Source organism: Nycticebus coucang, chromosome 2 (assembly GCF_027406575.1).
Source record: "Nycticebus coucang isolate mNycCou1 chromosome 2, mNycCou1.pri, whole genome shotgun sequence".
NCBI lineage: Eukaryota > Metazoa > Chordata > Mammalia > Primates > Lorisidae > Nycticebus > Nycticebus coucang.
In genome coordinates this window covers 111,125,352-111,149,795 of record NC_069781.1, presented here as the reverse complement: position 1 = coordinate 111,149,795, position 24,444 = coordinate 111,125,352, and the positions used below count along the sequence as shown (strand labels likewise).

Here is a 24,444-nt window from a genome sequence, read left to right as displayed (position 1 = left end):
ATGTCTCCTTCTCTGGGCACATTGTCACCTGCTCTTTCAAAACTGAACTTGGGGAAGGCTGGAGGGAGGAATGGAGAAAAATGAAAGAGAGAATAAGCCAGACTGACGCTTATTCTGACCACAGCACTGCTTTTTACAAAGTTCCTACCCGCAGGCCATCATGAAACGGGGCGGTCTACGTGCTTTTCTCTTTTGCATCTGTTTGTCCTGATCTTGCCCTTCCTGTGCCTATTCAACTGCTTCAGGGATGTTGAGGTTGCTGCCGGATGAAAAGCAAGAGAGAGTCAGTGTCATACTCTGGCATCCAGAGCAGAGTTTTCAAATCTGTAGCAAGCATTCCTTTTGTAGGTCAAGGATTTTAAATGTTTTAAGTTTCCATTAAGAGACAGGCTTGGACAATGTGACATTCACATTTGGCATTAGCCAGGGCTGGAGAGAAAAAGGTACGATATGAAGCAAAATCTCTCCTTTCAGGTCTCCGTGAAGTGAGACGGAAATAGAGATAAAATAGGGATAGGGAGGGAGAGAGAGACAGAAGGGAACGGAGAGAAAGCACGCGAGAGAGAGCAAGAGGAGGCTGGCAGAAAGACACATCCCCCTGCCATTGCCCCAGGAGGCCTGAGGCAGCCGGGCTGGGAGGAAGCACTGCAGACATTACGCGAGAAAGTGCAGAGCAAAGAACTGCCCCCTGCTCCCCACTTGGCAGCCTCCAGGTGGGGGAAGCCTCAGAAGAATGGCTTTCATGCATCTTAGAAGGAATCCGGATATCCCCAGGTGCTCTGGAGAGGTGGCACGCAGAGGTCAAGGGGGTTGGTAGGGGATGAAGGTCAGAGATCAGGCAGTAACATTCAGCAACCCCCAATAGCAGGTGTGGGCACACACCCTGGGAAGCCAGATGGGAACATCACAGATGTTCAGCAGATACCCCAGTCCACGGACAAGCCACACGAGAAAGGAAAACATCAGGTCAGATGCCTGTTCCCCGCCCACTAGGAGGCCTCCAAAGTTCCTGTTCTTGCTGCACTGCTGGGGAGGGCAAAAGATGGGGAGGAACCTGAAAGGCGGGGCACTTTCCCAAGAGACAGCATCAATAAAGCAGCAGGATACGTGTCCCCAAAAGAGATGGGGATGTGGTGAATTCTCAGGCAGTGCAGCCCCTTGCTCAGACCCCAGGATCCTCTTTCGCTCACAGCTGGAACCCACTCCAGCCCCATGGGCAGCAGGTGGGCAGTGCCAGAAGATGGGTACCGGGAGAGCAGCTCTTGGCCCCATCAGGAGATCAGACTATCAACACCGCAGGCATCCCCTCAGCTGGGATAGTTCTAAGGCTTGTTCTTCAACAGCCCCCAGAGCTCCCCATGAAGCCAGGGTCCCATTGCCCACAGTGCTCAGCTCACTCAAGAACACATATTTCACCGCTGTCTTTCTGCCTCAGCTTCCTGAGGTTACCCTATATTCCTGGGGTTGCCTGACTAGAAGCAGTAAGAAGTACTTCATTCATATTCTCATTTCTACACCTTCTGGGAAACCTGAACCATAAGGATTGATCCCTACCTTCCTTCCACCTAGTGAGGTGGGCATCCGAGAGGAAGACTAAGTCTTTTATTTTAAAAAGTAGCTATTCCTAGCATTCTGGGAGGCTGGGGGGGGGGGGGTGGTGGATCACTTGAGCTCAGTAGCTCACTTTACCGTATCTCTAGTAAAAACAGAAAAATTAGCCAGACATTGTGGCAGGCACTTATAATCCTACGTGGGAGGCTGAGGCAGGAGGATCCTTGAGCCCAGGAGGCTGAGGTTGCAGTGAGCTATGATGACACACCACTATAGCCTGGGGCAACAGAATGAGACTCTGTCTCAAAATAAATAAATAAATAAAAATAGAGAGGGGGCTAAATTTCCTTTGAACAGCCAAGGTAATGAGAGTAAATTTTCACACTATTGTATTAGTAACTTACACACTTACAGCATTTTTTCTAATTCTGGAAGTATCATTTACTTATTCAAAAAGTATTCATCCATGTGAATTTACGTACAAGGAATTATATAGGTGAGCTGAAAATGTTCTGTAGTAATAGGATTGAAGAGCACAAAGGGTCTCAGGGCCACTTTCAGAGAGCAGCTCGATCCTCTTCCCTGTCAACTGTCTTCTCAACAAACCGGTTCCAGCTCATTTCCTCTTGTTTTTCATGTTTACCTCTGGCAAAAGCACTGTCAACAAAGAATCCTGAGGTCCATAAATTTAGAGAAGAAAGCTCTCTTTCATATAAAGTCTGTCCTGATGGGTGGGGAGTGCAGCCTCCATTGGAGACCAAAAGTAGGTCCTTGGAAGGAGGAGGCAGAGACAGGCACTGATGCCGACTGGGTTGCTGAGTGCATGTACTCAGCAGGGTATAAGAAGCACTATCACATTCACAAAGGGGGAATGTGCACGGTGCAGGAAGTTCACATGCGTGGCACCCACGTCCCATGTTCACTCTGGGGTGGAACTTGACATTTAAATGCATTACAACTTAACCCTGGAAGTGAGAACAATGTACCTAAACAGTGTACTCTCATATTAATTTGACAAAATAAAAAAATACTCAAAAAAGAAAAAAATGCATTACAGTTAGGCCTTATAGGTTAAAAGGTAAAGCAGGGACACAAAGGGACATGAAGGCGTCAGTGTGCAGCCTCCGTAAACTGCCAGAACCAGTCCGCGGTCAGTGCTTCCTTATCAGGGGAAAGTTACTGAAGTCAGCCTCTCGTCCAATCCAGGCTGTTGCTGTGGAAGGTGGGAGACTCGGTGTCTGGAAGTGGGTGAGGTGCAACAGTTTCAGTGTGGTTTATCTCAAGACCAGTGCTTGTTTAGCTGCTAGAGAGAAAGAAAGACCTTATAGCATTTAGAACATAGTTCATTCTTTAAGTGTAGGGTGCATGACTTATCCCTTGCTTGGCACGGCCTTAGGTCCTGTTTATAATTTGGTATCTTGCTGCTACAAGGAGTCTGTTCTGTTAGTATTATGATCTGTATTTTAACAGCATCAGCAAAGTGTCCAATCTTAAAAGACAAACTAAGGAAGAAAAGCAAAAATAAGGAAGTCACTTATTAATTAATATCATCATGCATTGCACAGTGATTTATCAAAGATCTACCATGAGGCACATGATCTGCAGCAACCTGGAAATAGATAAAGAACAGATAGAGTCTGTCCCTTCTTAGGACTCCTAGGAAGACAAGTGCGTGCCTTAACTGTAAATTGGATGGGTGACCAGGGCTCTAACTGGGAGCCCACAGCAGAGTGAAGCCTTTCTCTTAGGATGTAAAGGATTACTAATGAAAAGGAGTGTATCAGTCAGCTAGTCCCTCAGTAGCTCTGCAAGTCAATTGTCTCAAAACTCAAAAATAATCACTTTCTACACTCACAGGTAAGTAGGCTGTGTTTTGCTGGCTGTCTTTTGCAAGAATGTTCTCTGTTCAGACTGCTCAAGCCAGTGACTCAATGAGGCCTCCCTCCCCTGTGAAGACATGGTCCAGAGAGCCAACAGGCAAGCGGAAACATGCCGCCCTCCTCCAGGTCAGTGCAGGATTGGCTGGCTTCCATGTCAGGCCACATTTCCAAAACCCCTGCATTGAGAATGTGAGTGAACCCCACTCTGAGAACAGGGGCTGGGAGTCTGACAGCCGGGATCCACTCTGGGAGTGAAGGGAGGGAGGAAAACCCCAGGAGAGGCAACAGCGACATGTGGATATCCCCATCCCCAACAGTTCAGGTCAAATACTCAGCAGGCTCATGGAACAGGCATGTGTGAGCAACAGTTCAGGTCAAATGCCCGACCTGCAGCCTCCTTCGTCCACTGCAAACTCTTTGCCACCCATCCACAGACTCAATAAGGTTTCTAGATTCTAAGTAGCTTCAGATGGTCTCCTTGAGGGTCGAAGTGGTCCCATTGCTAGGGCTGCTTACTCCATATGGGGTCTTTCTATATCAGACATGTTCAGGGATTCAGGATTTACACAAAAGGCCACCTATGAAAGGGAAGGTTCCCATGAATTGGGCCCAGTAGAGAAGGGGAAAGCAATGCTGAGGGCCTGTGACAGAACTAGTTCATGATTCTGACCTTCTTGTTTTCTTCCAAGGCAGATGTCACCAGTAGCCATGGGGCAAAATTCGACACATGGAGCACAAGCATAGAACTTCCAATGGACAAGGTTTTCTCCTAAATTAACTTAGCAGGTGAAATTTCATCTTCCTGTCTGCTACGCCTTGAGTTCCCAAAGAGGTGGAACACGGGTGACAGCAGAATTATTTCGTATCTGGAAACGCCTCAAAATACACCACTTTCTCAGATTAGCATTTCACAGCTTGTGTTAAACATCTGAGAAGTCCTGTAAGAAAGAAACTTATAATTCCCAAACCTTCCTTCCTGTGATCCTTTTCCCAGTTATAGGAACAGGCTCCTTCTGGGGAATGGCCCCTCATGTGCCCCTGAGAGGTGCACCACCACCCTAAATCTGTGATTGTCACCACCTTAAATCCTGGGCCCGATATCTGGTTGGACTGTGAGTGCTCCAGGAGCATCAATGTCCTGCATGGCACGTCCAGAGGACTCGGGTTTCTTTCTCCCTCTAGGCCCTCTTGCCCCCATGCTTCTTCACCCCAGGCCTGCGTTCTCTGCCCACCCCGTCTAGGGTAAGACCTCTGCACAGCCAGTAAACCAGCTTTCAGTTTGTAATTTTGTCCTGGGTGCCATCTCCTGGATTGCTCCTCAGCCATCTGCTTTTTACCCATAAATGTGCCCTCCATAAGCCAGGCTCCCCTTACCAGCTGGGGGCCCTCAGACCTCTGGGTACAGTTTCCTCAGCTGTCCTGTCTTCTGTAAGTCTCACCCATGTCAGCCCACATGGTGGAAATCATGTCTTCTAGAAAGTAGCCTTCAACTTGTCTAAATTCATGCCCCCTTGCATAATTATAAAATGTCATACCTTTCTTTACTTTTTTTTTTATATTTTAAAATTAATTAACTACCATGGCAGAAAATAAACTCAAATGATGTCTGCGTCTTACTCTGAGCCATAAGGGCTGAGATGAGCTCATGAATGGACGTCGCCATGGCCAGCAGCCAGACGTGTGGTCACACAAATACCACACGGCAAAGTGGCAGTATAAGGTGTGTGTAAATGGATACTCGCTGCACAGTTATTTCAACTTTTTGATATAGTTGACAAATTTCATAATAAAATGTTAGGCAGAAAATCAAGCAATAGTAATTCTACAATATATTTTTTCAAATGACACAGAGCACCCACTAGACTGAGACGATGGGGTAAGTTGTAGGGGGTGTGGGACCATGGGCGTTTGCCCAGGCAAGAGGGACTGCTTCCCCTGTCGAATTTTCTGTGTGACTTGTCTGATGCAGTGAAAACCGCTATCTGAGGCCATGTTGCTCATGCACACCTGAAGTTTCCTGCCCCATTCCTGCTAATCCTGTGGGGTGGGAGGCCCACACAGGTGCTCTGCAGGGCTCCCTGCCTGCAGACGGAGCCCCGAGTTGAGCCCCTTCGGGCGAGCCTGCTTGGCTGCCATCCCTGCCATCCCCTACGTCTCATCTGCAAGCCTGTCCTTCTACACCCCTTCTGGCTCATACATCAGGCCCCACAATATGAAAAGGGCTGTCACTTCACCTGCCACTTTCCAAATCTATTTTCCATCCATCTGCCATGGGCAGAAGCACCATGGGGTCAACATCACATCCCAAGGAAAGTCTGGCTCCCGTGTGATGACCTTGCTTAGGGAACAAATGGTACCCAGTCTCTGCCTGGGTTAACACCGGCACGCTAGAGACAGGCACAGGCAGAAGGGCCAGGAGAGCTCCAGCAGCAACTCCCTCTCTCACTCCCATCTACGCAAAGAGAGTACTCGTGGGACGGGGCAGCCCCAGCAGGGGAGGACCTGTCATTTCACAGATGCATTCGTGATCCTGGAAACTGTGGGGCCAGTCTTATAGGGGGCTCCTCCGAAGTAAAGGGAGTCCCCCAAAGTGTAAGACGTCACTTTATTCTGGAAAGTAACAATTGCATTCCAAAGGCAACAGCTGCAGGCAGCGACTGCCTGAGTCTATCATAAGGGAAGGAACAGGTCTTAAACGCCCACCCAGAGCCACAGGTTTCAAAGCTGCTACCAGTGAGTGACAAGTAGCCAGAAAGCTGTGGCATCTGTCTCACCAGGAATGTGTATACAACTGTGATGGCCAGGCTGGAGCTGTGACTCTCTAGCTGGCTTTGTACACAATTAATACTTAGTTCCATGACCAGAGGAGTCTCCAGGTGTGCTTAAACACAGAGCATCAAGCTATGTACAGGAATTTGGAGGGAAAGAGTTTGTAAGTGAGGGGTGTGGCTAATTCCATCTGCCAACTTTACTAGGTCACCAAGTGCACAGATATTTGGTTAAATGTTATTTCTGGGTCTGTCCGCAATGGTGTTTCTGGAAGACAGTAACACTTAAATTGGTAGAGTGAGTTAAGTTGATTGCCCTCCCCAAGATGGCTGGGCCTCACTGCATCTGCTGAGGGCCTGAAGAAAACAAGAAGGTGGAGGAAAGAGAAATGTGCCCCTTTGGCTTCCAGCCTGCCTGTGCTAGGCCACCCGTGTCTCCTGCTCTTGGACAGGGGTGTTCTCATTGGCTTTTCTGGGTCTCCAGCTTACAGATGCCAGGTTATGGGCCTTCTCGGCCAGTTCCTCATAGTCAAGGGATCTCTCTCTCTTTCTCATTATATATATACATACATATATATATATATATATATATATATAAACACACGCACATATACATGTGTATATATGCATGTGAATATGGCCACCCTATGTATCTCTTTATGGCCACCCTGTATATCTCTTATTATATATATAAATACACACATATACACATATAATGAGAGACATACAGGGTGGCCATAAAGTTTGTCTGCAATTTAAAATAGTGTGCAATTTAACAATAAAAATATTCACACTCTCTGAGGAAAATTGAAAGCAAATACTTTTTTTGTTGGAGGATTATTTAATATAATCATACATTAAAAAAATAAGGACTTAAAAATTTTTTAATTGCACACGAACTTCATGGCCATCGTGTGCATGTGTGTGCGTATATACATATGTATATATGTGTATATTCCCATTTGTTCTATTTCTACAGAGAACTCTGATGACTAATACATAAGAAATTACTGGCTTCTAGGGGTTCTCTGTGCCAGAAAGTGCCGCAGCACATGTCACTCTCCAGCCTGGCTTAACTGGTAAACGCTGACCTCAGGCAACATCTCATCTGACCTATATGTCCTTTGTTCAGTGACAAACGGTAGGACCGGAAACCAGTGTGAGGACACAGCTGGTAGGCTCCGGTCTCTGAAGGGATCACAGCACAAATCCCTGTCAAACTTGAGAGGAAAACAGGCAGCCCCAAGAATGCGCAGTGGCTGCTCTCTGATTGGCTAAGGGAAGTCATTGGCAGGAAGGCAGAGAAACAGCTCGGGGGGTTCCCCAGAGCCCAGCGCCAGGCCGTGCAGCCTCAGAATAGACGGAGCAACTGCGGGCTACAGCTGGCCCTGCCCGCATAGCAGTGGAATGCGTAAGTTGTTTAATACTCCATGTGGTCACTCTTTACCCCAGGAAGGGATTTAACATGGCTTACAGATATGGCGGCAACGTTCCTAGTGAGAATAAAATGCAAATAGACAATATAAACTAAGAAGAAGAAAATCAGGTGAGGTGCAAGATGAAGTGAGGAATAAAGTTAGCATTGGAAGCAGCTAGATTTAGCTGCGTGAAATCAGGTGAGATATTTGTTACAAACTCGGTGACACAGGGAAGTGGGACTCCAGCCGCCTGGTCATTCTATAATAAAATCTGGGGACCACTTCACTGGATGCATGGGAGACAGAACTATAAATGTACTCAGCTAAGGGTTCTTAACATAAAATTTGAACCTTCTGAAATGGGTTTAGAAGCTTATATTCATAGGCCCTTATATATTCTAGTCAGAGAATTTCAATATGCACCAAATTATCAAAGTACTCCAGGACCCCAAACCCACTCAACTTTAACACCACTGCCAACCTTTCCAGAAAGCCATGGGAAAATGGAACCATGACCAGATGATACCAGATGTGGTACTGTTAATAGCACTAAACACTTACAAAGGAGGAATGTATGGGCTAAGCATGCTCCATGGATAATCTTGCTTTTACTCCTGGAGGCAGACACTATAATTGTTGCCATTTTATAGAAGAGGAAGCCAAGCCTTCAGGATTTAGTTCCCCATGTTATCCAATTGGTCAATTCCAAGATTAATTCCCAGGCCGTCAGGTTCCCACAGGGACCATACATCTAAATGACCAAATTACAAAAGAGACAGTTTCCTGATGCACAAATACATGGTTTGAGCAAAGACAAAGATGGCGATGGAAGAAGCAGTAAGATGTTTGGATAAAGAGCATCCTCGGCGTGTGGACAGGCAGGCAAGATCGGCAGAGTGGGCACTGGGCGGCCAGAGAGGAGGGAGAGAAGGCAAGAGTAACTAGTCTTGTGTCCAGAAGTAGGAAGCCAGGTTCTATAGGTTTTGTTGAACAACGGACCTGTCCAGAAAATGGGGAAATGTTGCAGGGTTTTGATCAAAGCGGTGAAGTACAGCGATCTGGGTTGGCAATGGCAGTGGCAGTGGGGAGGTGAGGGACCATGTTCTTGATAAGCTTTGGAGGTAGAACCGAAGGATTCGCAGGTTGTTAGTTGAGAGTGGGAGGTTAGGGAGAAAGACATTGGAAGGATATAGTTAGCATCAGCACAAACAGGGCAGGCCAAAGGTGCAACAGGGGAGGCGGGGGGGAGAGGAGGCCTGGAGTTTGGCTTTGGTTGTGTTGAATGTAAAATGCCTGTTAGACACCAACACAGAGATGTGCAGAGGAAGCTGGACCTAAGGCTCTGCCATCCCAGAGTAAGGGCAGGGCTGGAGTCTCAGTCCAAGCAGTCTTATAGCCATGGAGCAGGTGCACTCCCCAAAGGAGAGAGTGTCGATAGAGCAGAGGCCCATGGGTGGAACATATTTGTATTCTGGATTAAAGTCAGGGGGATAAATAACGATCCTCCACATGAACTTACTATTAACATTACTCTGAATGGCCTGGGCAACAGCAAGAGAGCTAAAGTGTAAGTCATCATTGTATCTGTTATCCAGGAGGATAAAATGGCATCCTGTTTTCAATCGATGTGTCTGCTTAGAAAATCCAAGAAACTTGAATAAAAATCTATTGGCATTAATGGAACATATAGAATGCTATAAAATAAACCAATTTAAGAAAAGAATGTTAAACATACGTTGAAGGTATAATGACTCAAAATATATGTTGGAAGAAAAAAGGGCATTAAAATAACACGAAGATATGAACTACCCAAGAATTACTCTTAAGAAAATTTCATTAATACTTATATGAAAACCTGAATACCCACTAAAGCCCCATGAGTCTGCAGCACCTTCTTTTGTCATACCTTTCTTCAGAGCACCAGGCTCCGAGGTGTCTCCATTGCCTGTCTCAGTTCAGTGGTGTGGACTGTCCAGCAGCACAGCCCTGGGGTATCACTCCAGCTGGGAACAGGCCTGACACACAGAGAGGCATCACTACAGTGCCTGTGACTCCTCCTATTCCAGGCACTGCTCTGTCCTAATCCACTCAGTCCAGGAGGTAGGGAGGTCAAGGTTACTGTTATATAGGAAAGGAGGTAGAGGGACTGCCCAGGAGCTCATGGTGCAATCACAGAGGTACTATCTGAACCAGAGAGTCCAGCTTCAGATTCCACAGCCACCATCATCCTCTGTCACCTCCCTTTTATCTGGGAAATAAAAAATAATGACAATTATTTTCAAAACTTCATGTACATATAAAGGAACATGAATGTCAAGATAGTTTGTTGGATTTATGGATCTGAGATGTTTTTCTGACACTTTGCCTTTGACTATGGATGTCTCATGCCTGGTTTTGAGCTTTTCTAACATTATCTTGGAATTGTTAATGGTTTCTGTTCAAAAAGCGCCTTGAAAATTATGTGGCAATTTTATCTTCCCCTTATTCTAAGCCAGTACTCTGGGCTCCTTTACCTGAAAGGTAGTTTAGATTGCAGGGAAGACAGTAGCAGCTTCCAGAAGATTCTGGTACATTCTGTCTTCAGAATGTGCCAGGAAACCTGAGGGGAGGGAGAGAGAAAGGAGAAAATGAGAGGCTAGAGCTGAGGAGAGATTTCTTCTGATAAGGAAGGCAGAGAGAATAGGGGTTCTGCTGAAGCACCCCCTTCACGACTACCACAGAGTCTTGGGGAGCTGCCGGTCTGCAGTGGACAACAGCTCAGTGTCTGAGGTTTGTGTGGATGTTTGGCCTGTCTCCTCTAAATAAACTTGCTCAGTAACCTTGTACATCTAATGTCTAGAGAAAGGGAGCCCCCAGGCACAGAACTCCTGTCAGGAAAAACTTGGCCATATCCAGAAAGCCCCATAGCTGGTGAACTTCAAGGCCCTCTGAAGGAACAGAGTTGAGAATGGCTCAGGGACACCCAATGTTGACCTACCACTGTGAGCCCTGAGTACATTGCTCTGCCCAAGAACTCTAGGAATTACATGCAGAGTGAAACACCCCAAAGCTAACTGAGATTTAATTTTACTCAAAAAGTGAATAAAGGGGTGGGACACTTCTTGCACATTCACATGTGCAGCTAAGATCTATACCTATCCTGCCAGAAGTCCAGGTATGCCACCCTCCCGTCAGTGGGAGGAACCCCCTGACAGGTGAGGGGAGACAGGAGCTCAGGTGAGCTTTCTACTAACAGCTGAGTCCTGGGGACTTTGTAGCCAGTGGGTCCTGAACTCACAGGGTCCTCCAGCCAGGTCCCCAGCTGCCCGTGGGGTAGGGAGAGTCAGAAACCCTTATCAAGCCTTCACTTCATGAAATGCACACCTGAACTGGAGAGATCACATCTCTGGTGGATCTCTAAAAGCTTTTGAGCTGCAAAGGGGAAGGGGGACCTCTGGGGGAGAGGGAGGCACTGAAGTTCCAGCCCCTGCATGTGGGGCATACCTCCCCAGGCAAGAATTCATGATGGCTTCCCTAGGGGCACTTGATGAAAGCACCTGCCACAGACTTGCCCTACTGCTTGGGAGATGTCCAACTAAGCCTCCCTCTCTCCTTCCAACCCTGGTGGTCTCTGTCACTTGGATGGGGCCACAGCTTCTGGAAGGCTCTTCTTGACCCAAGTCTCTCCTATAAAAGGAGTTAACTCCTAAAAGTATATAGAATCACAACTGTTAGATTGGGAGATTATGCATCAATTGTTCATGTTTTTACTTAATTATTAATACTTCTGTATGCTTTCCTGGTTTTCTGTGAGTTTGACATTTTTGCCCATATTTCAGCATCACTATTGAACAGCATGAACAGCCCCTTGCTCAGAAGCCCCAGGAGCACTCACAGTGAGCCTGGGCCACAGGCAGCACCGAAGCCCTTGTCAGAGTCCAGGCTTTGAGTCAGTGGGGATGTTATAAAATGCTGCCTTTTTTGCTATTCAAATAATCCCTCTTTGCCTTAAATATAGTGATGAGTAGCTCTGGAATGAGGTTTTTGTTCACCAAAAGTTTCTCCCAGAATAGAAACTGCCCTTTTCTTTTCTTTTCTTAGGAAGTACATTTGTCTGGCAATATTCACTGTTGACATTTTTAAGCTAATGCACTCTGTTATGCAAAGTGGAGCCCAAAAAGCAAGGAATCCATTTGCCTTTTTGTGTGTGTGTTTTATTACCCAAACTCTGCCAAATGGGATAAAGACACATTTACTAGTCAAATGCATTCAACACTTAGACTCTTAGCTTGTAAATTCCTGAAATGCCAGCAGCTCACACACTGGCCTGGTTGGTTTGGCATTTTGGTCTTAAAGCTGGGGCAAGTGGTCCAAATCCTTTTCTTATCCTTTTCTCTAGCACTTGCTGCCTTCAGCAAAAGGAAAATTATGATGGTATTCTTTTGGTGAGGATAGGGTTTCAAATACTCCAGTCTCTCCAGAGGGGCGCCACTCCACAGATAAAAAGCAGCTAGCCAAAAATTGAGCAGCTGCCCCCCTGTAAATCCAGGTTCTGGGGTCTGGGTTTTAAAACACAGCACCTGTTGCCCTAAGCAGTTGCAGTGGACCTGCAGCTGTGGGTGCCGTTGTTATGCAGCCTGCTCTGAGGGACAGCACAGTGGTCCTTGTCAGTCTGGCACGTGAGGATGCAAAGATAACATGCATTTTGTGACAACTCCTGCTGCTCCTGCAGAGAGAACCCCTGTACAATTTAACAAGATCGCTGCATGTCTTAATAGAGAAAACATTCACTCAAACGGGTTGGCCAGACTCTTGGACACTTTTCTACCAGGTTTCTATGGTTACACTGTTCATTATTAATTTAGAACAAACACCAATTCACAACCTCTGGACTACAGTCTCTGTCAGATGCTGTAAACCCACCATCTACCCTTTCTGCTTTTCTCTGATGTCAGTGACCAACATGACAGGAATATGCCCCCAGACGAAATCACTAAGCATTTAGACACTTTGCATTCTCTGTCCCTCCCAGCACGGAGTGTCCAAACATGGAGAAAGGCAGGGATCCAGGGATTGAGGTCACTGGGAGGGTCAAGGGCATTTGTGTTGGACCAAAATCAATGGTAATTGGAATCCACCATAATTGCTTTATCTTTTCCACCATCTTTGACATTTCAGTGAGATTATTTTCCTGATAAAAAAGTTTCATTAAAAATTTTTTCTATAAAAGAATTTTGAACCATTTCTGTGCCTGCTGCAATCAAATCCAAGGCAACATTCCAAACAGGGACCATGAATCCCTACAAAGACCCAGAGCGTGTACTACCCTCAGTGTCTCATCTGCTACTTAAAAGCAGATGGGGTAAATCTCGGGCACTGGACCAGAAAGAAGCAAAATGAGTCACCTTGCTGGAAATAATCCCAGGGGCAGCCCCCAGGGCTCACAGCTAATGAAAAACACCAAATGACACCCTAGTCCCACAATGGCAAAGGCTCTGCTCTGCTGCCCGGGGCCCCTACCACATGCTCACTGTTGTGGCTTCTGCTTTGTCAGAGGCGTGCTAAGTAGAGCAAGGGAGAGGGCAGCTCGACATTCTTACATAGTTCTGTCCTTGTTGTTGCTATTATTTTATCAATATTAATACTAAAAGGACCCTATCTGTTTAATTAAATTGTTCCCTACCCCTGTGTAACTTTAGTTACACATATTTTTTAAAAAGATACATTTTATTTTATTTTTAAGTCTCTAAGTTTACTTTGGCAGATCCACTACTCAGAGGGAAATTTAGCAAATTACCCAGCAGAAAGCCCAGTGTCCACACAGCAAGTGGAAAAATGACCCAGGAACTGTGTCCCTCCTCTTCTGACTTTACTCACTGTAGGCCCTGATGATGCCAGGCGGCTGTGACAAGGGGTGTTACGAGATGAAGGGAGATTGAGACGATGTTTGATCTTTGAAGATCAGCCTTCACACATACGCAGCAGAGGTCAAGCTGACGTCTCTCAGCTCCCTTCCCTGGTTTGGTGCGAGTGTGTTCCAGGAAGCTGGTTTGTTACCTTGGCAAGTGACTCTTTATCACGAGGCATTTGGGGAGGTCAAGTTTCCTGTTGCAGGGAAATCTAGCAGTTCCTGATGTTTACATAAATAAGCCTTCAAATATTGATAAAAATGTAATGGGCAAAGGGGAGCTTTAACCCTATTAGGTTGAAAGTCAATGAATAGCATTTATGGGGACATAAAGAAAGTTAGGGGAAACGCAGTGTACTACATATATACTATGACGATTCCTTGAATCCATGCACAGAAATTTGCTGCCTTCCTTTTTCTTCCATGCAAGTTCCAAAGTCAGGAGATGCCAATTAAAGTGCTGAGAGATGGGCTATAAATTACATCACACGTTAATGGTTGTGACTTATGCTACAACCACGAATCAAATAATAAGTTACTTCTTTCTGGAAAAAAAAAAATCAGAACCACCATTTATTTCTCATTATTTTACAATAATCTTTGTATAAAGATAACTTAGGCACAACCTCCACCCAGGACAGTGAAAGCAGAGAGGAGGCATTTCATAAAACCCAGTTCCTTTTTCTTGCTCTAAAAATCAAATCAAACAACAACATCTAGTTGAAACGATGGTGACATAGCAGAAAATTGTTTACCTTCAGCACTGCAGACAAAATAAACCTGTCCCTCCATTTGGAGAAATGAACTTATAAATATTGTGACTTATTAAAACAACAAGGACATAATTCATTTCACCTCCCACCAAAATCAAAACAACACTCTCTTAACCTCCACAAGAAGCCTGAGATGTTGGCAAAGCAAACGGCAGCTCCTTCTACAGGAACATGCAGGGAGAGGGAGACGTCGCCTTTTCCGAGTTCACATGTGGCTTAAAATAGACTCAGAACCCCTAAGGCTGCCCGGTGCACCCTCCCATTTGGGGTCAGGGGGCTGGCGTCCACGTAGCGCCAGGTGCCTCGAGCATGTGCTGCAGAATCAGGGCCCATGGTAGGCCAGTGCTCTCAGGACCCGGCACCAGGCCCACAGTGACTCATCCAGTCATTTTCACTTTCTGGGCAGGAGGACAGGTGGATGTGTCCTCAGCTCCCAAACACAGCTGTCCCCAGGCCTGGAAAGTGAAAGTTTGCTTCTGAGAAGGTTCAGACCTACAGGAAAGAGCCCTGTGGTTTCCCTTGACCGGAAAGCGGCCACCTAGCCTGTGTGCACCCCACCCCACCCAGAGGGGACACGTCAGCTGTGCTTTTCTGGGAGGGTGAGGGCACCGCACAGCAGCCTGAGAAGGCTGGGGGTCAGCTCTCTGATGCCCGCACCAGAAATCTCAAACTCGTGGCAGCTGCCCTGTATATATTCCAGGAAGGTGGAGCCACTCTCAGGCGGGGCAGTGGACACATTCCCTTGAATTTTCTAGGTCAGAACTCACCGGAGCCATCACTGTGCATGGGAACTCCCAACCGATCCCCTTCTGAGGAGAAGGGGAAGTGCCTCTCCCTGGTTCCCTTTGAAACTGGAGGACTGAGTCCCGTTCTAGCCCTGGCAGCACCTGCCAGGCATCCGAGAACAGTTGGGCACAGGCTGGCACCTCCAACAGGCCACCCAGCAGAGTGGTCAGCTCAGCCAGACCCGGCTGCAAAACCACTGATGCTGAGCTTAAAGAGAGAGTGTGTTTATCACGTCTGTGTTTGTACCTGTGTACACACACACACACACAGCTGCAGACGCATGTGTACGTATGTACTTGTATATTTAAATGCACATACCTAACTTTGCTACTAAAGGCTTGCAGGCACAGGAAGCTGCATAAAGCAAATATGATGGTTACTGGAGTCTTGAAAGGCATGTAGGCTTGTGATCCCCTGTCCCTCTCAGCATCTCCTCCCTGCCTCCTCCCCAGGGGCACTACTGGCCTGAGATTGACGGCCGTCACATCTCTGCTTTTCTTTGTCATATTATTACCAACTTACATTTCTACACTATGGAACCTGTTTTTGCCTTTTTTTTTTTTTGTTACACCTTATACGTAGGCACAATCCCTCGCCCGAGATAGAGATATTTACATTATACACGTACATATGCACACATGTGTGTATCTATTCAGGCCATCAAACGCTTAGAGCAAAATGAGCAGGACCCTCTCCATCGAGCCAGTGCCCTGCTCCTAGAAATATCATTTATGGGATAAATAATGCACAAGTATAAATTAATACTATAATTAAAAAAAAAAACTGCACTCCTCAAGCTGGAGCCCCCAGAACAATTCCCTGCATAAATCCAAAACCAGACCCAGAGCCTGCATGTCCCCACATGCACCCCAGTGTGCCCTCATAAATTTTCCCGAGGGACCCCAGACAAACTGTCTCTAGCTGCTGCAGCACCCTGGCTTCCCCAGGACAGAGGCTGGCAGGTGGGGCTCAGCACACCACCAGGCGTGGCCAGAGAAGGACCTCGATGGGACTTGGGCTGGTGCCAAATGCATGAGAATTTGGAGACCAGTTGTTACACTCAGCCATTATTAAAAATTAAAATGTATGGACTTGCAATTAAATTATATTTCAAAGCAAGTTGATAAATACAAGTCATCTCTCCTATTTTACCAGGTTATGTCATCACCTGTGCTCTCCAGCCTGTGCGTGCCTGTCACGTCTGTCTGGTGGAAATACTTCACGGTTGTGGGTACACACACCCTTCCCAATGCCATGTTTGGGGACATGGCATTGGCAGCTTCAAATTGGCCAGAATGGGAGTATTTATGCCATGGAAACTGGCAAATGCTACAAACCAGGTGCCCGTAAACACACACGTGCACGCACACATGCCATGCTGAGTATACCACCGGATCCTCCCCAAGCCCCACAGACTAGGACCTGGAAACCAAGCATCTTTTAAGACAGCCTGCTCTACCTAAGACCTTAGGTGGCCTCCTAAATCTCATTGGAGTTGGGGTGTCTCACCTGGCACCCCAACAAGGGGATGCCCTGGGCAGGCCCAGAGCCTGATGCAGGCCAAATGGAGGTGGCCATGTGCCCAGTGCTGGACAGAGAGGGCTTGAGGCCCACTGAGAGGAGCAGCCCTGCCCATACCAGGTCCCTCAGCCAGGTGGCAGCATCCCAAGGCCATCTCTGGCAGCTGCAGCATTTGCCTGCACTGAAAGTGAGGTGGTGTGCGGAGCCCAAGCACCCAGGACCCCACAGGCTGAGCCCTGGACGGTCTGGGCCAACCTGTCCCCTGCTGAGGACAAGCGGCCTGCCTGGTGCTGGGATGAGCCCAGAACACAGCCACCCACTTACTCACTCGCCCCTGGTCTCCGTCGGGCTGAAGCTCACACATAGCTTCTGAAATAAAGGAACTTATTGTCTTGTGTGCTCAGGAGATGGCTGGTAGCAGGGCCCTAGATAGTTTCAGAATGGGGGCTGGTGGCCAGAAAAAACAACCCTGACCCTATTTTCTCCCCAACCCAGAGGAGGGGAGCAGGGCTAGGGATAGAGTCAATCACCAATGGCCAACGACAAGGTCATCTGTGTCCAAAGAAGGGCATGTCCATCCAACCCCTCAACAATGGGGCTTGGGAAGGTTCTGGGGTGGTGAACCCACGACATGCCGGGGAGGCAGTTCACCAAACAAGGCCTGGAAGCTCCACTCGTCTTCCCCTAATTCCTCTCCTAACCATCTCTTCTGTTTGCCTGTTAATGAGTCCCCTCTAAGTGTAGCACTGCCCTGAGATCTGGGGTTATTCTAGCAAGTCACCAACCCTAGGGACAGGTCCAGTGCCCCAGATCTCACAGCTATTGGTTGGTCCTGGGACCTACTCTGGCATCTGCTGTGAGGACAGTGTCCTGGGAAGGAGTCCCACTTCTGGACAGTTGATTTAACAGGCTTAGACATCCAGTTGGTGCTAGAGAATTGAACAATTAAGAAACAAGAATAGTTTGGAATGACCCTGTACCAGTGCAAAGGCAGAGAAAGTCCTGTGTTCTCTCTAAAAGTGCCAATGTCCCTAGTTATTTTTTAAAGCTGAATTCAAGGGAGCCCATTCTTCCTATTTAACTAGCTGCCTGGCAGGCCTGGGAAGCTTGCCCAGGCAGCCACCAACAGAGCGAAAGCTACAGCCCTCTGCAGGTCAGGTGCACCTGGGCGCCTCTTCCTCTGCCTCCCACCTAAGCCCACATCCATCTCCAGTTGTCCCCGGAGGCCTGCTGGAGCCTCTTCTCACAGGGACAGTGTCCTGATCTTGGCCACAGGGCTGGGTAAATATATGCTCCATGCTGTGTCTTCCCAGCAGTGTCCCCTCCACTCCTGCACCTGAACGACTCCCAGATATTCACTATGACTACAGGCATGGTAGCAGGGGCAGGCCCAGGGCAGAGTCAAAGCCAAACCCTGAAGTTGATCTAGAGAGTGCGCCACCCCTGCAGTGACACCCAGAAGGGAGTCAGTCCAGCCACTTCCAGTGCCTGAAAATAATGAGCTTCCTCAGGTCCCCTCACTGAGCAACACTGCCCAGTGCTCCATGGGGATCACATCCAACATACGTTGGAAATTACCAGTATCACCCAACCCCCATGCCTAGCCCCTTCCAGGCACCTCAGTTTGTGCAGGGAAGGAAGAGAGAGCCGGAGGAGAGGGCCAGTCAAAGTGTTGAGGGGAGAGACAATAACAGCGGGATCCACAGGATTCCGACCCAGCAAGAGCTAGGGCAGGGGCGGGTGACCACAGGCCAGTGTTTGAAGCAGAGTGCTAAACCCTTTTTTCTGTGAGCAGGAAGTGTGGGAGGACACGGGAGACCTCTGTGAGTGTGAAAACACACCTAGGGAAGGGCCAGACCACTGCGGGTGGGGCTGTCATCAGCACCAGCCAGCCCCCTGCCCGCCCTTAGGCCTGAGAGGGGAAAGCAGAGAGCCTGGGAGCAGCCAAAGGTGCTGGTGTCCGAAGCAGCAGCTGGAGGGAAACTGGAAATGAAACAGATAACAAAATACTGATACCAAAGCCAAATAGAGACCCAGGAGTCTATGGAAGCATCTTCAAAAGGCTGGCTCATCACACACTCTCTTAATGGGCGGGGTTGAGGCACAGCAGGCTCCCACGGGTGTCTTAGGGGGCTGCTTCCCCAGCTCATTGCCCTCACGTGACCACGACGTACAAATCTAAATGTGTTTTCTCTCCTGTCACCACGCAGTTCCCTCAGCCCAAGAAGGCAGGTTTGCCGGTGTGCTTTCCCTCTCAGCGTGGCTTCCCTCGTTGACCTGAGATGGCTACGTCATCATCCATCCTGCACCTCCCACAATGCATGGAAACTACGATCACCCAGCATTTGAATGTTTCAGAAACCCCGTGTTTTTGTCTGAAATGACACAGCCGGCCCTACAGGTTTGGTCCACCCTGCATGCTCTGTTCCTCTCACTCTGGAGCAAAACAAACACGGTGTAAACAACCCGTGGGCAGCTCTCTGCGGGTGCTCTGTGTACCTGGCCCATGCAGCGGGGCTCCCTCAGATGACCTGTCCCTGGCTTCATCAGCATCGATCCTGGACAGCCCACAGGCAATTCCAGCAAGGTTTCCCCATGAGCAAGCAGCCTGGGAGGCGAAAGCTCAAACAAGCCATCTCCTGGGGGAGGCCAGGGAGGTCTGAAACTGCACCACGGGGCTGGCATGCAGCTTGCTCACGCAGGGCAGGCAGGTCAGCAGAGCCCACTCACGTTTCTCAATATGCCTGAGAAGCCAGATGCAGAGAACATGTGAAAATGAGCCCGTTTCAGGAAGCGGTGATCCAGCTGAGCATAAGGCAGGTGTGCGGAAGCCCCTCCGCAGGGGTTGTTAGAATGCAGACTCCCAACTCTGCCCTAGAGACACTGGCTCTGTGACTGTGGCCGGGGCCACCCTTGGTAATGCCTGGCCCCATCACTGACTGGTCTGTCACTGTGTAACCTTTGTGTACCTGAGGTGACCTGAGTTCAGGGTGTCCTCTAAATGGACTTTGATCAATTCTCGGATGCTGTGATAGTTCGTGATATGGTATCACGTGCTGGCACACAGGAAGTGGTCAGAATGTGCTTCTTTTGCCAACATGATAAGTTGTTCATGTTTACTAGATTGCGTAAAGTTCTTTCTTCTACCTACCCTGGTTAGTGTACTGGCCCCATATCTCTCTGGGAGAAATCTTGTTGTGTCACTGTCTTTGCAGTTTTTGTGTCTTAGCAAGGAGCCTGTCCCTCTGGCTGTCTCCCAGGGTGACCGAGATCACATCAGCCCTTTGCCCCCAGCTACCATCAGGGGCATAGTTCTCCATGGGGCAACAGGGGCCCCTGCACTCAGGTAACAGGGCCTGTGTCTGCAAACAAACCACCTTGCCCTAGCCAGCTTGCGTAGAAAAGAGAATTTGTAAAATTGTGTTAGAAGCTTTAATTTTAGGTCTGCATGAGGAACACGTGAGGAAGTTCTGGAACCCTGGTGACAGGGGTGACACAAGGAAGGAACACTCCTCTCTGGCCTCTTCCACAGCTTCCCCCAAACTTCCATCTCCCCTGTGGGAAGGAAGGACTGATAGGCTTCCCGGCGGGTCAACCACCTGGACTGGTGGCTCTCCAGAGGCTCCTGTGGGGTGATTGAGGGTGGCACCCCAAAGAAAAATGGAGTGCTGTTGCTAGAGGAAGAAGGAAGCGGTGCTGGACCATACACACATGTGCATGCATGCTCACATAGGCTCACACATACCTACACACACATATGCATGCACAGCCCCATGCACAATCACACACATGCAATCACATGCACACCCACACATATGCATGCACAGCCCTTGCATAAAGACACATACAAGCACACACACATGCATGCACATCCCATGCACAATCACACACACTCATGCACACATGCATACTCACATGTGCAATCACATACATACACACACATGCATGTACATCCCTGTGCACAATCACACATACATGCAATCAAACTCACAATCACACACATGCATGCACACCCCCATGCACAATCACAAATGTGCACGCACATTGCAATCACACATATACACATACATGTGTATACTCTCACACTCACACACCCTCATGCACACTCACAACACCACACACATTATCTCAGACACATTTACACAAATACACTCCTCACCACTCTCCTTCACACACACTCTCACATGCGAATGTTCGCATACATGCACTCACAGTCACAAACACACGTGGACACACACTGCTCACGTGCACATGCTCCTTCACTCACGCACTCCGAGAGCTGTGTGGTGCTGAGGCATAGGGGCCTCCAGAACCAGTCGCAGCTGGTCTGTGCACTGGCAGGGCTAGTTGTTTCCAGGGAAGGAGACACGGAGACAGATCACCGCCTGCTGCTTGGTTCAAGGAGACAAAAGGGGCCACTAGACTGTGTGCTCGAAGTCACTCTGGGAAGAGAACTGAGGAGAGAAAGGAAGCAGGGATCATGCATAGGGCATTCCTAGGGCATCTGTGAGCCAGTTGTGAAACTTGGCTATTACTGAAATTAGATCATACTCATTTATAATAAAATAGATTATATTACAGTAAAAATGAGGTCTACCACTCCTGGCTCCCTAGTCATGGCATAGTATGGCAGTGCAACCCCTCCTCCTCCCACCTCTGCAGTCCACGGCCTCATGCTGCCACCAGAAATTGGCCAGCTAAGTGGATTAGCAGCATGGAAGTCAGAGAAGGCTACAAATCAGGACCTCCATACTTTCTGGAGCACCAGAGTGAAGCCTCCATCAGCACAACCTTGGATGGATGGTACACTGTTGGACAGGTCACCTGCAGGGTACCTGGAACGGTGTCCCTGCAGGGAAGACTGGACGTCTGCCCCAGTCACTACCACCAAGGGCTCAGGGCCAGGCCCCCAGCTCCCACCACTCACAGGCTGGAGCCTCTTCTCAGAGGAGGCAGTGACTCCCCTTTTCTGGCCATCACTGTGCACAGGCCAAGCTGGCTCCAGAACCCGGAGAAACCAAGAGTCAGCAGCTACAGCCAGGGCACAGTGGCTGCAGCGAAAGGACCTTCTCCAGCTTGGCCTCTGCCTCTGAGCACGTGCTCCACTTTCCCCTTCTGCACTTGTCCTGTGGCCTCACGTTGCCCACATGTACTCTGACACACAGCCTCCATGACACCCACCTACCTCTAGTGCTCTGTGTGTGGCTCCACAGCTACAGGCTTTGGCTCCCTCCTGGACTCCAGCACAGCCCTTTACACTGAGAGAAATGTGTGCCCTGTGGTCCCAGGAAAGCCAGACCCCACATAGTACAGGTGGGATGCAAAGACCTAAGTGCAGAGTTCTCGGAGGGGTTGACAGATCACAGTTGACCTGAGCCCAAAGAAGCTGGACCCTTTCACCAATTTTATATCCCTTTATGTCAAGATGGGCTGCAGCTGAGCACATCCCTCCCCTTTGCTCTCAGATACACTGCCATTGTCACAGACAACTGGCAACAAAATGGAGCAGAACTAGGTGAGGCCAGGAGGAGGAGACCCTCCTGATAACTCTGAGGCTGTCTCCTGCCTCTCCTCCCATCGTCTCAGGACAGGTGGGCCTAGCCTGACTCAGTCTGCAGAGGTCAAGTGTACTGTCTTTGAATGTATTTCCCTCTCATCTAAAAGCACAAGTATCAGATATTTATTTGACCCATCAACGACTTTTCCTACAACCCTCAAGTAGTGAACTCATTTCATCAACTACTTTTTTTTTTTTTTAACAACGAAATACAGAAGCCTGAGCAAAAAATGAAGAATGAAGTGATTGACTCAAAAGAACCACACTTGGACTTTCTTTCAATGTAACTGTAGGTACAGCACTCAGAGAAAATAAGGCCTTTGGATGAATGTTTCTGAAACAAGTGATTCCCACTTCTCCTGTTACAGATATGATTCTTGCTCTCCTGCAGGTGGGTGAGTCAGATAGACATATTAATCAGATAATGAACACCCGAGACCAGGCTCTGAGTTCAACAACACTGGCTGCCACAAAACTATCATTACGTGCTACAAACCCAAACAGGTCTGAACTCCATAACCCGGGCAGGTACAAGTACCAGGCAGAAAGTTCCCGAGAGTCAGCCTGGTAGAACGTGACCTCCCCGAGTGCACACACACCCAGGCACCCCAGACACCATCATCATTATTATAACAGGCATGGTGACAAAGCCTGTGTCTGTAGGCTCCCTCCCTCTGGCAGGCAGGGACTCACATTAAATCATTAATGTTAACAAGGCTTCCCATATTGCGGGTGAGAAAACAGAGAGGTGGAGTTTTCTGAGCAACACTTTATTGATGTGTGACAATGATTAGAAACTGGGGCAGATGCAACCCATGACTAGATTCCAAAGTGATCTAAAATATTTGGGAAGTAAAATATCCAGTTAGAGGATAGTGTTAGAATTTTATAAGCACTAACATGTATGTATTATTCACTGTCAAAACTCATTTGGTCCTCTGATTTCAGAGATTGTAAGAGATCAGACATCTACTGATGTGACATGTTTACTTTTCTATATAAAAAGTAAATATATGATAAAACTATAATAATTTTAGTTTATTAATGTGAAAGACAGATACTAATGACTTCAATCAGTTGTTAGTTGTGCTATTGTTGCTGAATGCATCAAGACATTCATTTAGTCAGTACCGATTTTCTTTTTTCTCCTATATTAAGAGCAAAATCCTTTCATTTTCTACTTTGCCTTTTGTTCTGTCTTTGTTTTGTCTTTTAACTTTCTAAGATGCTAACCCTTGTAACCATTCTATGTTCTGTTGCAATAAGAAGCAGCCTGATCTGGAGAAGATGTGGAAATCAATGGAAATTCTGAGAGAAACTTCGAGCCTCCTCCATACTCTTTACTTTCTTTGTCCACAGAAACCTTTGTGCCTCTTGTACTCCCCCACCCACCCAGAGAAAGCCTCACATACAAGTGAACAGGGGAACAAAGTAAGGGACCCCTTCTGAGGGGGAGCACCTCCCTTCCCCCTGCCCTCCCCACCCTCAGGAGAGAGACCCTTTGTGGTTCAAGAGCCCCTCTCCCCACAGAGTGACAGTGTGAGGGGACGAGGAGAACTCAAACAGATGGAAACAGAGGTGTTGGCCTAGGGACAGTGGGTATCCCTCAGTTCTGGGGAGGAGCCTGAGTCTGAGGGGGGTTGGGGAAGTGGAGGTCAGTGCTGGAGCTCTGGGACCTTGTGGGGAGGGACAGGGGTGCCTAATGCCCCCAGAGGGCTGGCTTGGGCTAACTAGACTGAATATCTAGCCAAAGACCTCAATGCCCACACCAGGCCCGGACGCTCTTTCCCCCTCTGACTGGGCATCTTAGCAACCATTTCAGTGAGCCAAATATCAGAGGTTTTACCATGTTTTCTGAGCAAAGTATGAGTCCTATAAATATGCCTAGGAGCTCCCTGTGTATGACTGAGATTGATTTTTTTTTTTTACCAGTGGACTTAATGAGATTTGAAATTCATTTTTGTTGATTTAGAAAAATAATGTCATATTACTTGCCCTTGAGTACAGTGGAGCACATGGGCTAGAGTCAAATTCAACTGCATAGAACAGAAGTGACCCAAAAGCAGCTAAAAGAAGGCAGGGATTATTTTTATCACACATAAACAAGTCCAAAGAAGACAGTCCCAGCCTTCTTCCAAAGTTCTATCTCATCATCCTCAGTGAGCTGTTTCCAACAGCAAGGCTATCTCATGGTCCAAAATGACTGCTGAAGCCCAGACATCATGTCTGCATTCCAGGCAGGATAAAGAATAAAAATGAAAGTGCAAGAAGGAAAAAGAGAGTGTGCCAGTTATCCATCCCCA

At 47.9% G+C, this 24,444-nt stretch overlaps 1 long non-coding RNA gene across 1 annotated transcript; it reads right to left on the bottom strand.

Moving 5' to 3' along the window:
- Positions 1-2,124: 2,124 nt before the first annotated feature.
- LOC128571743 (uncharacterized) lies at positions 2,125-10,175 on the bottom strand. Its single transcript, XR_008375956.1, has 3 exons — positions 10,131-10,175; positions 9,524-9,865; positions 2,125-2,854 (listed from the first exon to the last, which is right to left on the bottom strand). It is a non-coding gene; the product is annotated as an uncharacterized LOC128571743 (long non-coding RNA).
- Positions 10,176-24,444: the final 14,269 nt, after the last annotated feature.